This window comes from Conger conger, chromosome 7, assembly GCF_963514075.1.
Source record: "Conger conger chromosome 7, fConCon1.1, whole genome shotgun sequence".
Lineage (NCBI taxonomy): Eukaryota > Metazoa > Chordata > Actinopteri > Anguilliformes > Congridae > Conger > Conger conger.
The window spans coordinates 22,286,757-22,300,692 of NC_083766.1; positions in this window are offsets into that span (position 1 = coordinate 22,286,757).

Sequence of the window (13,936 nt, forward strand, 5' to 3'; positions counted from 1 at the left end):
AATTATTCAATTACACAGACTCAGGAGCATGTGTATCATGAATGTTGGGTCTGTTGGTTTTCTATGACTCTACTACACCTACTGGTAAATTATTTGCCATGTAGTAATATATTTTCTACCAAAAACAGTGATTGATCTGGTAGGTCATGTTGGACTGCTATTATTTTGAACACAACTGTATATCCCTCTCTATACCCGGTAATACCTGGGTCTTGGTTTTGAATTTTGGCTGTTGAAAGGCACAACTGTAGCAGTTTTGCGTCATTTTTGAAAATGAAGCACAGGTGTGGTCTATTCACATGTCCTGCAGAAAAAGTCAATTGGGCTCATAGACAACCTTTTAGTCTTATTCATTTGTCTTCAATATAGTGGAATAAGTTTACCCCAAACATGAAGCTGCACGATTTTATGCTACTTTTTATAAATAACGGACTTTGTTTAAAATTATTTTGGTCATATAGGTCAATGGACTGGTCATGATTGGCTTTGTAACAGGCTCATCACTCTTAATATTGTGAACTTGCTAGCCCCTATAATAGACCTCAGTGGCCACAACAGACCTCACTGCATTACAGTCCTGTAGCTTTTCACTTTACCCCACACCTAACTAACCCCTGTACTCTTCCTCAAGAACTGTACTGTATGCACACACACATTGTCGTGAGTGGTTCATCACTGCTAGCATTGTTATTCCTTATTCTTATTCCACAGGCCTTTGTCTTGGAAGAGTGTGAGGTTGAGGTTGTTTTGCAAAACGGCTTTTTTTTTTGTGGTTCTCGATCACGTCTTTTTTTTTTTTACACTTGATTCTCTCTATATTCTGTCTCCAGTTTCTTTATATTGACTTGAGTCTTTTCTTTGTCCTTGCTAATTATATTTAAGTGATGATATGGCCTTCAGATATTTCCGCGTAGATGCCCAAGTAGAAAAGGGTTTACTCCACGTTAATGGCATTAGGCAGACGCTCTTATCCAGGAGACAATCCTCCCCTGGAGCAATGGGGGTTAAGGGCCTTGCTCAAGGGCCCAATGGCTGTGCGGATCTTATTGTGGCTACACCGGGGATCAAACCACCAACCTTGTGGGTCCCAGTCATGTACCTTAACCACTACGCTACAGGCCTTCCTGAATACTTTGGGCTGGTTTCTTTTGCCTCCATCTCTTATCAAGAAGTGGGGATCTATTTAAAAAATCTAGCTTCTTCAAACAAATACTGACATCTGTGAGGCCGCTCCTTCTTTATGAGAGTGTTATTTCTCAGCAATCCTTGTACATCCATGGAGATTGCTAAATGGTGGTGTCTACATTCTAATGAACCAGGACTGGACTCATGTCTGTAGTTGTTCGATTGTGACTGGGCATATTAATACGCCGCAGGAGACTTGCTTTAGCATTATCCATTTGCCTTTCCCGGTGCTGTGCTGTTAAACTACACACAATGCGTTTTAACTCAAGCCGATTGCACTGTGAATTCCTCGTCTAATGTACTTTGCAGGAACTGGAACGAATGAGATTTTCTCTCTGAAAACAGCCGATGGTTCTTAGGAGGACTCCATCCAGCACAGGATGTGGTCAAGTGACATCGCGGACCAGCCTTCTTTTCTGTCAAAACAAAGCCGTTACACAGCTATTGTAAGAGGGAAAGCGAAATGTGTTTTTAACACAGAGTAACTCTTTTGGAATTGGGGTCCAACTTCGCCCCCGCCCCTCTCAGGAATGCCGTCAGCCAGGAACCGCACCCAGTTCAGAGAAATCGCCCTACGGCCGGCTATCTCAGCCAAATTCAATTTAGTTTTGTCAACTGTTGGGAGACGAGAGAGAAAGGGAGCAGACTTGGGAGGCCCGTGCGCGGTGTCTCCTCCTGCCCCGTGTTTCTAAAGGAGGGAGACGGGGACAGAGGTGTGAATCTGAGAGTTTGGCTCGTTCACTCTTCAGCCGAGTGCAGGCCGTTTGGGACAGCAGAGGGATCAGGTTCTGCCTGTAATGTCCCCACTGTACTCCTCGCTCGCAAGGAGAAAAAAGAGTAATAATTTCACACCCCTATCAGGAGAGAGAGATGTATTTGCCCAATGCTGAATCGTGAACCCGAGAGAGAGCGGTAACTAGGCTGTGAATGATCTTTTAATGTACTGCAGGCTCAGTCTACTCTCCTCCAGAGAGAGCGTCAGATGGCTGCCTCTCCCTCCCGCTGTGTCACTGCTCAACTGCTCTGTTCTGGAATGACTCCTGGGCCCCATCCAGTCCTGTTTAAACCTCACACCCCCCCCCCCCCCTCCCGTGACACCAAACCCCTCTAGCGTTCAAATGGGTGGATCTTAGCTCGTGATGCATGGTGGGTCACTTCCCATTACTTCACAGTGGAACCCCACAGGATGTCTTGCTATTAAATGTGGTGGTGGTGGACCTTTTCCTGGGGTCCACCCGAGTGAGTGAGTAAACCATAAACCACTTTCCTCTCCAGCTGCCCCCCTATATTCTCCTGCCCAGGGCCTCTGCCTTCCTTAGGGACTGGAACCACACTCTCTGGGGGGTCCTACAAGAGCATGGAGGTACAAGAACAAAAAAATAATAAATCGGGTTTTTGAAAGGAAAGCATTGTCTGTCGCATTTTCAGGTTTTGTGGACACCGCTCCGTGTTTTGACTCCGCAAACATCTGGCAGTTTGGAGTTACTGTAAGTGAAGTCTGTATGTTCATAAAGGGCTGAATACTCTGGCTCTCTGCAGCTGCCAGTCACCTCCCATGGAAAGTTGGCAATGGGTACTAGTGCCCCCCCTTTTCTTTACTTGTAGTGTTGAATACTATAGCGCATGAGCTCCAGAGATGGCGGATAACTCGCTGATCTGTCAGTCAAAACCAAAGTGCTCTTGCATAGAGAGCGCAATGTCTTTTGATTGGTTCGTGAGCTATTGATTGGCAACATGCTATAGCTCCACCCATTGCTGGGCCCATGAACTTTCACTTTCACCGTTGAATACTGCAGTCTGAATCATTGTTTGGTGTGCTTCAATTTGTTATGCATCGGCTGGTTGGCTCACTCTTGAGTTCTTGGTAATGTAGCTAAAATGTCTGCCAGCTGCATGAGCCAGTGCTTGATTTGGGGGGTGGAATTAGCACTGTTCGTAGCAGGGGTGATGGCAGTGTGGCTGGGGACCAGGATGGCCTGGGTTCTTAGTAGTGGGGGTGCTTGTTTCTGTCATTGCTGCACATCTGTTACACATACGCACCGAGTTGGGGCCTTGGGGGTGTTGGATGGACTATCCCCATCATCTGAAGATGATTGAATCTGTGCTTCTTCTGCTGAGCGTTCATCCAAAATAAACAAGCCTGGGAGAGCCAATAGGGCTACAAGGCTCACCTTAGGGAATGGAAGTTATAACTGGGCCTTTGTCTCAGATCCAGAAATACTGAGGGGATTCAGGTGCTGTTCACACAAGTCACTTTCCCCACTTTATCAAGCAATAGAAAACACACATAACGTTTTCACAAAACCATAGTGGCTCTGATAACCCCCAGGTATATTCACAAAATGGCCGTTTCGACTTACGACCAATGAACTGCTGTGAAGAATTGGTGACATTTAGACCTCCTACAGTAGTTTTTGCTCTTGAGTGTCAGATTTTCAGCTGAATCGTGGGATTTATTCATGTGCACATTCTGTTCTGAAGCTGAAATTAAAATACGGACAGAGAGAATAACTTTCACAGTTCTCCTGCCAGTTATTACTGTGTTGACAGTGTTCTGCAGCTGTGGAAGAGTGTATTAAGAGTTAGTCATGTTTTCCTAACGTTGTCATCGACCAAAGATTTAAGACACGGTCCTATCATTGGATTAGATGATACTGCTTGTTATGCCTGGCCAAATTTCTGTTGACAGAGAGGAAATTGATATCCAATGACTGAGTCTAATTAATTAATTTTACGGAGAAATAACACTCAGTGACGCACCAGCTTGTTAATGCAAATATTTAATCAGCCAATCATGCCGCAGCAACTGAATGCATAAAAGCATGTAGATGTGGTCAAGAGGTTCAGCTGTTTTTCAGACCAAATGTCAGAATGGGGAAGAAATGTGATATAAGTGACTTTGACCATGGAATGATTGTTGGTGCCATATACAGTAGGGTGGTTTGAGTATCTCAGAAACTGCTGATCTCAAGGGATTTTCACACACAACAGTCTAGAGTTTGCAGAGAATGGTGCGAAAAACAAAAAATATCCAGTGAGCAGCAGTTCTGTGGGACAAAACGTGCTGCTGATGAGAGAGGTCAGAGGAGAAGGGTCAGACTGGTTGAAGCTGACAGGAAGGTAACAGACCATGCATTACAACAGTGGTATGCAGAAGAGCATCTCTGAACACACAACACATCAAACCTCTAAGTGGATAGGCTACAGCAGCAGAAGACCAATAAGTCTAAAAAAGAAGTTTCATAAATACCTAATAAAATGATCACTGAGTGTATGTTACTAAAGAGCTTTGCCGAAAAAGACACTGTGAGAGACATACACTGTGGCTCAGTCTTTTTCTGTTGAGTTTACAGAGTATAAATGATGGCTTTTGTGTGTTGAGGAAGTTGTGGCTGAGAGTAACTGGGAGTAAATGGTGCTGCAGCTCAGTTTGTGACTCCATAGCTGAGCTACATTCAGAAATAAAGTGATAGTGGAGGTACATCTTCTTCAAGGATCAAATTTCCCAAATGTACCCTGAAAGTAGGCCTACCGTAATATTCACTTTGCGTACAGAAGGCTACATTTTCCACTCAAAAAAAAGATACAGATTATTTCAATATTCCTGGCTATGGGTATAGGGTAGCACCCCAGCGACAAGCATTTGTACCTTTTTAGGCACGTTTTGTGCCTTTATTCCTGAGAGTGTGTGCAGCACTCAGAGACAGGCTTGCAGTTGGCAGCGCTGCCACAGCTGAGAGTGATCGCACAGGGAAGGGGGGGCGCTGTGCGTCAGCCGCGGAGGCCCAACAGAACACACATTGTTAAAGGCCGCTTCGTGTTTCAGATTTACGGCGACGGAAACCGGAAACCGGGTCGGAACTCAGCGCCAACCCCTGAGCTCTCCTATGAGACCTGGGGCGAGTGGACTGGGGCCGAGGGGCAGGGGGTGACGGACGTTCTGATTTAGGATGACGAAAGACCTCGTCGCTCTGTCATTGGCTCCATCTTATAACAGCCGTAACCTGACCCTCGCCAAGCTGCAGCCGATAAGAGACAGGCGGCGCTGGCTTGGTGGTCAGTGATTCAGTTTTGGTCACTGTCTCATAACAATGCAGGTGGCAGTGCAGGACAGTTAGTTTTGGAGCCATGGAAATTACTAGTAAGACTTCTGCAATATGTACTCTTGGGTTTTGCTGTATGAATGTATAAAATTCTACCAATATTGTATTGCTCTATTGTGGGGAATGGCCTGTATTTCATATTTGCCTATAATATATGCACAAGGTATTATGAGACTTAACACACATTAATAAAATATACATATGCACTGCAACTTATTCATATCTGACATGCAAGTTGTGCAAATATTGATGTTACAAAAGCAATACAGTATTCAGACAGGGCATCTTGAAGACTATCTATTGGCAAAGTCAGCACATTCATTTCTGCCCCTCAGCAAGGAACGTCACGCTTCCCCAAGGGGGGAAGGGTTGGCCCCTACTTAGTCTAATCAACTGTAAGTCACTTTGGATAAAAGTGTCAGCTAAATAACTGTAATGTAATGGCTGTAGTGAAACCCAGGGAGAGCGTTTTCCCATTGGAGGGTTTAATTCACCAAGGATGACATTGTCTCATCACTCACTGGTGACCCCTGCTGGTCAATCAAGTGCCTACACGCTCACCCGCTTGGTCATGGGAAGCCTCTTCCTCCCACTCATGTCTGTGTGAAGCTTGAGAACTCTGGTGTGATAAGAAAGAGTGACTGACACTGTGTGCTTTGAAAGAGAGCACGTGCATTTTAATGCACACATTTTAATGCCAATAATGTAACAATACGGGTCTAATGTTGGTCATGTTTGTAGTGGATGTGTATTTTTGTCTATTTGTCAACCGTCAGCCGGTTTTGTGGCAGGGAATATTGTAAACTGTCCTTTAACCAGGTATTTATGGAGCCATAGTATGTGCTACTGTGTGCAGTACAGCTATGAACTAGGACTTTCTCCACCGCTGATAACAACTCTCCCTTTGGGGAAAGGTGTGTTGAAAGTGCAATAACAGTATAAAGTGCGCATTCCAAAAGAACGGTTGCGTTCTTTTTTTTTTTTTTTTTATGTGAATTTATGTGTAGCATGCATGCATATATAAGTTACCACATTATAACCTTGTTTGTGTCAAAATGGCGGATCTAAAAGGGGATGGGGCTAATTAGTCAGACTGGCAACCTAGTTGAAACACTGTGAGTACAGTTTGGGAATCAGTTCCTTATTGAAATCTGAACTAACCATAATATATATGCAGCCTTTGTCACTGTGGCAGAACAGAAGTGTTGCTTACTATTATCATGAAACAATGATTGGATATTATGAAGAGTGATTTTTTAAATATAAATCATACTGTTCATATGCTACATTGATCTGTTATCATTTAAGCATTTTGCAGCCTTCTGTTCTTGGCCTACAAAAACTCAGATGAGATGCAGATTAGTCTGAAAAGGTCTGTGTGGGACGATTAGCTCTGAATAGAAGTCAAAGCATTTGTTTACATTGTTCTGCCAGTGGTTTCCGAGTGCCGTGGAGAGCGAGTGACTGTGAAGTAAAATAACAAACACTTGGGTTTTCCCAAACAGAGCCCGATTTCTCTCTTTGTGTCTAAATCTTTATTCTTTATTGTCACGCCCTTATTGGGTGTTTATTTATCTTAATTCCGCCGTCGTGAACCGGAAAATAGACGGGCCTATTCGTTGTAACTCGTTAAAACAGGATTGACATTTTGTGTTGTGGATTATTTATTGTCTCTTCATGATTATAGTACGCTATCGATTATGATCCATAATGCCCATTTAAGTCGAGTTTCCCCCTCATCGCTGTGAAGTGCTTTGAATACCGGTTGATGAGAAAAGCGCTATATAAATGCAAGGAATTATTAGCCTAGTGGAGTGTTGGCAGAACATTTTTTTTTCGTATGCTTAAACGCGAGTTATCTTGCAGTCCTATTAAATTCTTCCTCATATAATTACCCGTGAGTCACTTCTAAAGTCTGCAGGAAGTAGCCGACTGACCTGAATATGACCAGTAATCACTTTGGATGAAAGCGGAAGCAAAAATATTAAAGGGAGAGGTCACTTTTTTCACTTTTAGTGTATGCTTTCAAGTGGTAACCTGTAGTCTCACATTATGTCTGAAGAGGTTGTACATGTGTTCTCTACCTGGTTATTTTTCAACGAAGAAAAGAAGAAGAAAAACCTGACAATTGGTCTGAATTTAAGCAGTTCCTCAAAGAAGAGTAGTCCAAAATGATTCCACAGTAGTGACTGATATGAAATTATAGGGAGTGTTTGGTTGCAAGGGGGTGATATACAGGTAAAATACTGTAGGTGTTTGATATCTTTTTTATTAAATAAATTAAATAACAAATAAAATGTGCTTTGCATTTACTCAGTTTCTGTTTATATTTCCCTCATATATAATTTTGTCCAAAGATCTGAAACAACTCTGTGTGACAAATATGTAATAATAGAGGAAATCAAGATGTTTGGTGATGTCAATGGGTCGCAGGCTTGATGCAGTTATTGCAAGCAAGGGATATGCTACCAAATATTAATGAATATTAATATTTGTTTGCTCAAATACTCTCTGTTCCAATTTAATATTTCTAATATTTCCAATCTAATATTTGCCCCCTTCCAGTCTAATAAATACCTAATAAAGTGCTCACTGGGCGTATATCAACCCAAGCCCACTTATTATTAGTTATTTCTCTGGACTATTTACAGACGCAGAAGGAGGTGGAATCGGTCCAGAACCAGGACTAGGGTTACTTTGTGAAACCACCCACCCTGCACAGGTGTCGCTCACAGAGGCAGACAAAACAAACGTCTTCCTGGATTAGATTGTGTTATTGTTTGCACAAATCATGGAGAGATTTGTGACTACAATAGCAACCATACCTGAGAAAGTCCATCTCAAATTTCTTCATATGTAACTTGGTTTTCCTGAACAAAAGCCTTCCAAGAAGGAAGACATATTCATTACTGCCCGTTAACTATCTCATTGATGCTGTTTTTATACTTCTAATATGATCATTATTTATCCAGTAATGTGTAATCGTCCCATGCCTCTACTCAGCAATTGTGTAACTGTGTAACATTACATTTTTTGGAGATATGGAAATCTCAAATCTGCTCTTTTATACTGACACTCATATCAGAAAACAAAATAAAAATAAAACTGTCTAAAATTCCCTAATCTGGTGCCTAAGATTTATGCACAGTACACTCTCAGAAATCAAGTTACAAAAAGTGTCTAAGAAGGGAAAATGCTTGTGAATGGGGCGGTACTGTATGATATGTACAGTATGATACCGTATATGTACTGAACAGCATTGTAGATAAGATATATAAGCACTTAATTATGTATTTCATTATTTTAATGGATCAATGAACTAACTTTATCTGGCTTCTTGTATATAATTTTGTGTTTTCTTTTCTTCTGGTGAGTCCAAAGCTGCAAAGTTAAAACATGAAACGGAGAAAAGGCGTGTGTTGTGATCAAGTGCACTTTAACTTGAAACTTTTCAGTGTTTACTTTTTTTCTAAATATAATTCTTAAAAAAAATAAAACAGTAGATGTATGATATGTACTCTGTCGCAGTTTGTTTCAAAGATTGTGTCCTTGTGCAATGCCTTTAAAATAAATGTTTTAAATATGCCTAATAAATGTGATGTATATTTGCTCATCAGCAGATAAAAGCCATCATAAAATCCTCCTGCAGCATTAGCCGCTTGAGAAGAGAAAGGTATCAGTGTTGTAGTTGTTTCCCTCACAACCCGATGGCAGTGAGTAACACGCCACCCCCTCCCCTGGATGTTTCTGGAAGACTGGATAAGACTGGAGATAACAACAAATCAGTCGTATCAGTTACTAACAACAGAAAAGGAATGGGCAAAATGACGTAGCAACATTCTTTCATATATCAATGTAAGCAAACATATTAGACATTTTTTGATTGCATGATGAGCAGGCCATAAATTCTTAGCAATAAATTCTTCAGATTCAGAACATTTCAAACCACAGACACAGCCACACTGATTGCCCCGTGTTTCAACCAGTGTTCATATTGTTTTGCATAATGGTAGATACATTTATATACAGTTGCAAACTTGTCTCAACCCCCGCCAATATGTAGGATCCAATTGGATGATGCGCAGCAGCCATTTTGTGCCGGAATGCTCACCACACATTGGCTAAGCTTCTCCATTTTAAACATTTTCTTAGCCAATTAAATTATGGGATGGTTGAGTGGCAGGTTTAGAGAGCCAGACTTGGAATTTTGGGGGAACCCCCTACTCTTTACAATAAGCTCAGCTTCAGCCATTTGACAAGAGCAGGGTGCATGGTGGTGTGGCTATTGTTGTCCTGCATGGCTAATGAGATTATGTTTGTTCATTGGAAGATGGGATGGTAGGTACATGAGTTTTGTTTCTGACATTGGCCAAAAATGAATGATAAGTTTCTATACGGGCTTATCTCAGTCTAAACGTAAAAGACTATAATTAAGCACTCCTTACCTGGGCAATGTCAATAGGACACTGTTTAATGAACAGGGAAACAAGAACATTTTGACATCTTTAATTTTATAAAATTGTCCAGGTAAGGAGTCCTGTACTATAGTCTGATTGCCCCACCTATCGAGGCCTCTTTCATGGGGTGACATTGGCGCGGGCGGTAAGAGCTGTCATCGGGCAATCAAAAGGTTGCTGGTTCGATTCCCACGTTGGGTGTGTCGTAGTGTCCCTGAGTAAGACACCTAACCCCTAAATGCTTCGGACGAGCTGGTTGGTGCCTTGCATGGCAGCCAATCAGCATTGGAGTGTGTATGAATGGGTGAATGAGAAGCATCAATTGAACAGCACTTTGGATAAAGGAACTATATAAGTGCCAACCGTTTAGCCGGCTTAAAGTGTGTTGGGCATCTCAATTTTTAGCAGACGTGCTGCTCTGCACAAGCCCAGAGGTCAGAAGGAGCATACAGTACTGTTTCTGGGGCACATCTGACTTCAATTGACCCGGCGCTGCCCTGGAAGTGACCCAGATGACCACAGGGAGCTCCTTCATTTTCTTTGCCTTTTTTTTTTTTTTTTACTTGAAAGGCACATGACACCAGACACCTTTCACACTCTCGTTCACCCAGCAGAGGGGTCTCTCCATGATGGCTCCGCCCATCCGTAGCCGTGGGCTGTCCGTCATCCGCGTTACCGGCAGGCCTGATAAACGTGTCTTTTCTAAGAGTGGCTGACCAGGAATGTTCCAGAACAGGAAAGATATGTCGGAAGTTGAGAATGCGAGACCTTAGAATTAACCAAGTGACTTAATGACATTTTTAGGTTATTTTTATGGTTCTAATTAACATTATAGGGATACTATTTCATTTTTACGCAAACTAAGCAGCAGGTAAACTTCAGTGGTAGGAAAAAGTAAGCATTGCTGGGATGAATGCCCTGTTGTCATCATTATGTTATGTTATGTTATGTCACAAGAACAGTTTTCAGCTGTCATTCATGCACTTATCATCATGAAATGTAGCTAAAATGTGAGATGGTGTAAATATTAAGGCTAATTAAGTAGTTGAATACTCACACGTCACCCCCCTGCTTACTTCCCTCCACTGGCTGCCTGTCGTGGCTCGCATCAAATTCAAAACATTGGTGCTAGCCTTCCAAGCAGTTAAGGGGTCTTCCCCAGCTTACCTACAAAAAATCATCAGACACTACACCCCTGCCAGACCTCTTCGTTCAGCCTCCACAGGCCGCTTGGCACCTCCCCCTCTCCGAACCTCCACCTCACGCTCACGACTACTGTCTGTTCTGGCTCCACGGTGGTGGAATGAACTCCCCGTTGAGGTCAGAACTGTACAATCTCTCCCCACCTTCAAGCGCAAACTGAAGACACACCACTTCAAGCAGCACCTCTCCCTATCCCTCCCTACCTCCCTGTGATCCTTAATTGTTGTCTTTGTGATTTACGTAGTGTTTCGGTATTTTAGTTGGCTAGGTAAGCAGTATTTGGATAGTTAAGTTTGATCACTTTTGCTTTGTTGTTTGTTTATTTGTTGTTTAAAAAAAAAAAAAAAAATAGGCCCTGGTCCTTATCCGTTTTGTACGGGTAGCAATTGAAATTGTACTTCCCTCTAGGGTCTTTCAGCGCACTTAGCCCTGGTTATGGGTACGCACTTTGTTGTACGTCGTGATATCAGGTTAGGATACATTATACCCATGCACAAAATGGATGGTGTTCTAACACAGTCATTATTGAGACTCTGTGGTACCAGTCAGTACCTTTCCATGACAGCATACACTTATTCTAAACCTGATCGGCTGGATCACCAGCCGATTCCAGTCACAGGCCTGACCCCGGGATTTCCCTCTTCTCAAGTATTTCCTCATGAAATGCTTGGCATTTCCTCATAATTGGAATAAGTATTAAGATGTCATGACCCAATCTCTCTGTTCTCGCTCTATACTTAACCTCCGTTATTTATGGCTCTATTTAGACATAGCATCATTTATAAATAATTTATAAAAATTCATAAAAACTGATTATATGCTGATTATAAACATGCATCACACATATATTTTCATCTTTACAGATGGGGAAAAAACTATTTTGAGCCTAGGTCTTACAGACACGAAACAGACTTCATGGTGAATAAATGCCACTACATTGTGGAAAATATGAATATGAAATACCACTTGCAGTGAGATTTAAAATGATTTCACCTCTTCCTGATTCCCTCTACTATCACATATTTAGTTTTCCTGAACAAAAGCCTTTCAAGAAGGAAGACATATTCATTACTGCCCATTAACTATCTCATTGATGCTGTTTTTATACTTCTAATGTGATCATTATTTATCCAGTAATGTGTAATCTCCCCATGCCTCTACTCAGCAATTGTGTAACTGTGTAAGATTAGAAAAGGCATGTGTTGTGATCAAGTGCACTTTAACTTGAAACTTTTCAGTGTTTACTTTTTTCTAAATTATAATTCTTGAAAAAAAAAAAAAAACAGTAGATATATGATATGTACGCTGTCACAGTTTGTTTCAAAGATTGTGTCCTTGTTTATTTATCACCCTGAATAGTTTCAGATCTTTAGACTATGTAATATTAGACAAAGGGAAATAAAGTAAACACAAACCACATTTTTATTATATGTACTATGTACACAGAATATCATTATACCACACAATACTTCCAGCTATAACCACCTGCACACCTGAGAGAATGAACATAGAAGTGAATTATTGTTGTCCATTCTCTACCAACACAGGCTGAGATCATCTAAACAAAATGTTGTAAAAATGTCTCTGAAAAATTTCAAATGACAACATAAAAAAAATAAGTATATAGATTGAAGTTTTCAATTCTTCAGTTATGTGGAAGAAGTAAAATAAATAAATTAAATGAACGGTAACACATATAATACGAATAGTTAAGTCATCTATGGAGTTTGTCACTCAGGATTAACAACAAGTACCACCGCACTTACATTGAATGCCCCCCCCCCCCCCCCCAGGAAGATGAATGTGCCTTATAGGTCATCGGAGTTCTGGCCCTGAATAAGGAGAGCATAATAAAATGCAGATGTGAGCTCAAAATTGGTGTGATCGAGTGTTGCCCCTACCGCCCCAGGGAAAACTGAGCTGCGTAGAAGCAGCAGGAGGTATGAGGAAACAAAGGATTAAAGAAGAGACCAGTTAGAGGGAGACAGAAAAGGAAGTAGTATTCCAATAAATATGGGTAGGACCCATATTTGAAAACAGCATGGCAGGGATGTGAATTAACTATGTAACATGTGAGGCCTACTAGTTTTGGTAGAATTCTGCAGCCAGTCCATTTAGCCTATTGCACAAGCAGCTGGAGGGCTTGAGGGGATGGGCAAAGAGCCAAAAAACCCTGAGCAGCAGATTGCAGCCAGTATCCACTTCACACAACATATTTTACTGCTAGTTTACTGGAGAACTGCTGGTTTTCCACCCTCCCTTTACCTGGGAGTCAGATGTGAAGACAGTCCGGTCAATCAGTAGCACTAATTGTTCAGCTTAATTACCTGGGCGAAAAGAAAACCAGGATCGGATTTGTATTTGTGGTCTAGATTTGATGATTGCTGCACTAGAGCATCTCCAGTGAACCTCAGAGTGCCTTCGATGCTTTCATTCACAGTGTCTGTTTGCCTAGTAAAGGCCTCCATCTAATACCACACATTTTCTATCCAAAGTGCTGTACAATTGATGCTTCTCATTCATACACACACCAACAGTGAGTGGCTGCCATGCAAGGCACCAACCAGGCCCACAGGAGCATTTAGGGGTTAGGTGTCTTTCTCACACACCCAGGTCGGGATCGAACCAGCAGCCCTCCGACTGCCAGACGACTGCTCTTACCGCCTGAGCCAATGTCACCCTGCAGTATTGTCCATTTGTACATTTGTACAACTTGTCCTCCCTGTTTTAAGCTTGTGATTAAATAAATGACCATACGTTTTTGAACTTCTGAGTGAAGCCTCAGATTATTTACACATTATTTACATTATTTTCTCTGTTGGGTATACAACACTTTTTTCATTTAAAATTTAACAAAATAAATGACGATCCCCTCTTTTTTATTGGTGTTGCCACTGATATTTGCTGTTTTCTCTGTCGTCCAATTTATGAATGTTGCAGGGGAAAATCTAATCAAATGACAAATTTAAGTCTGGGATTACAAGAAGA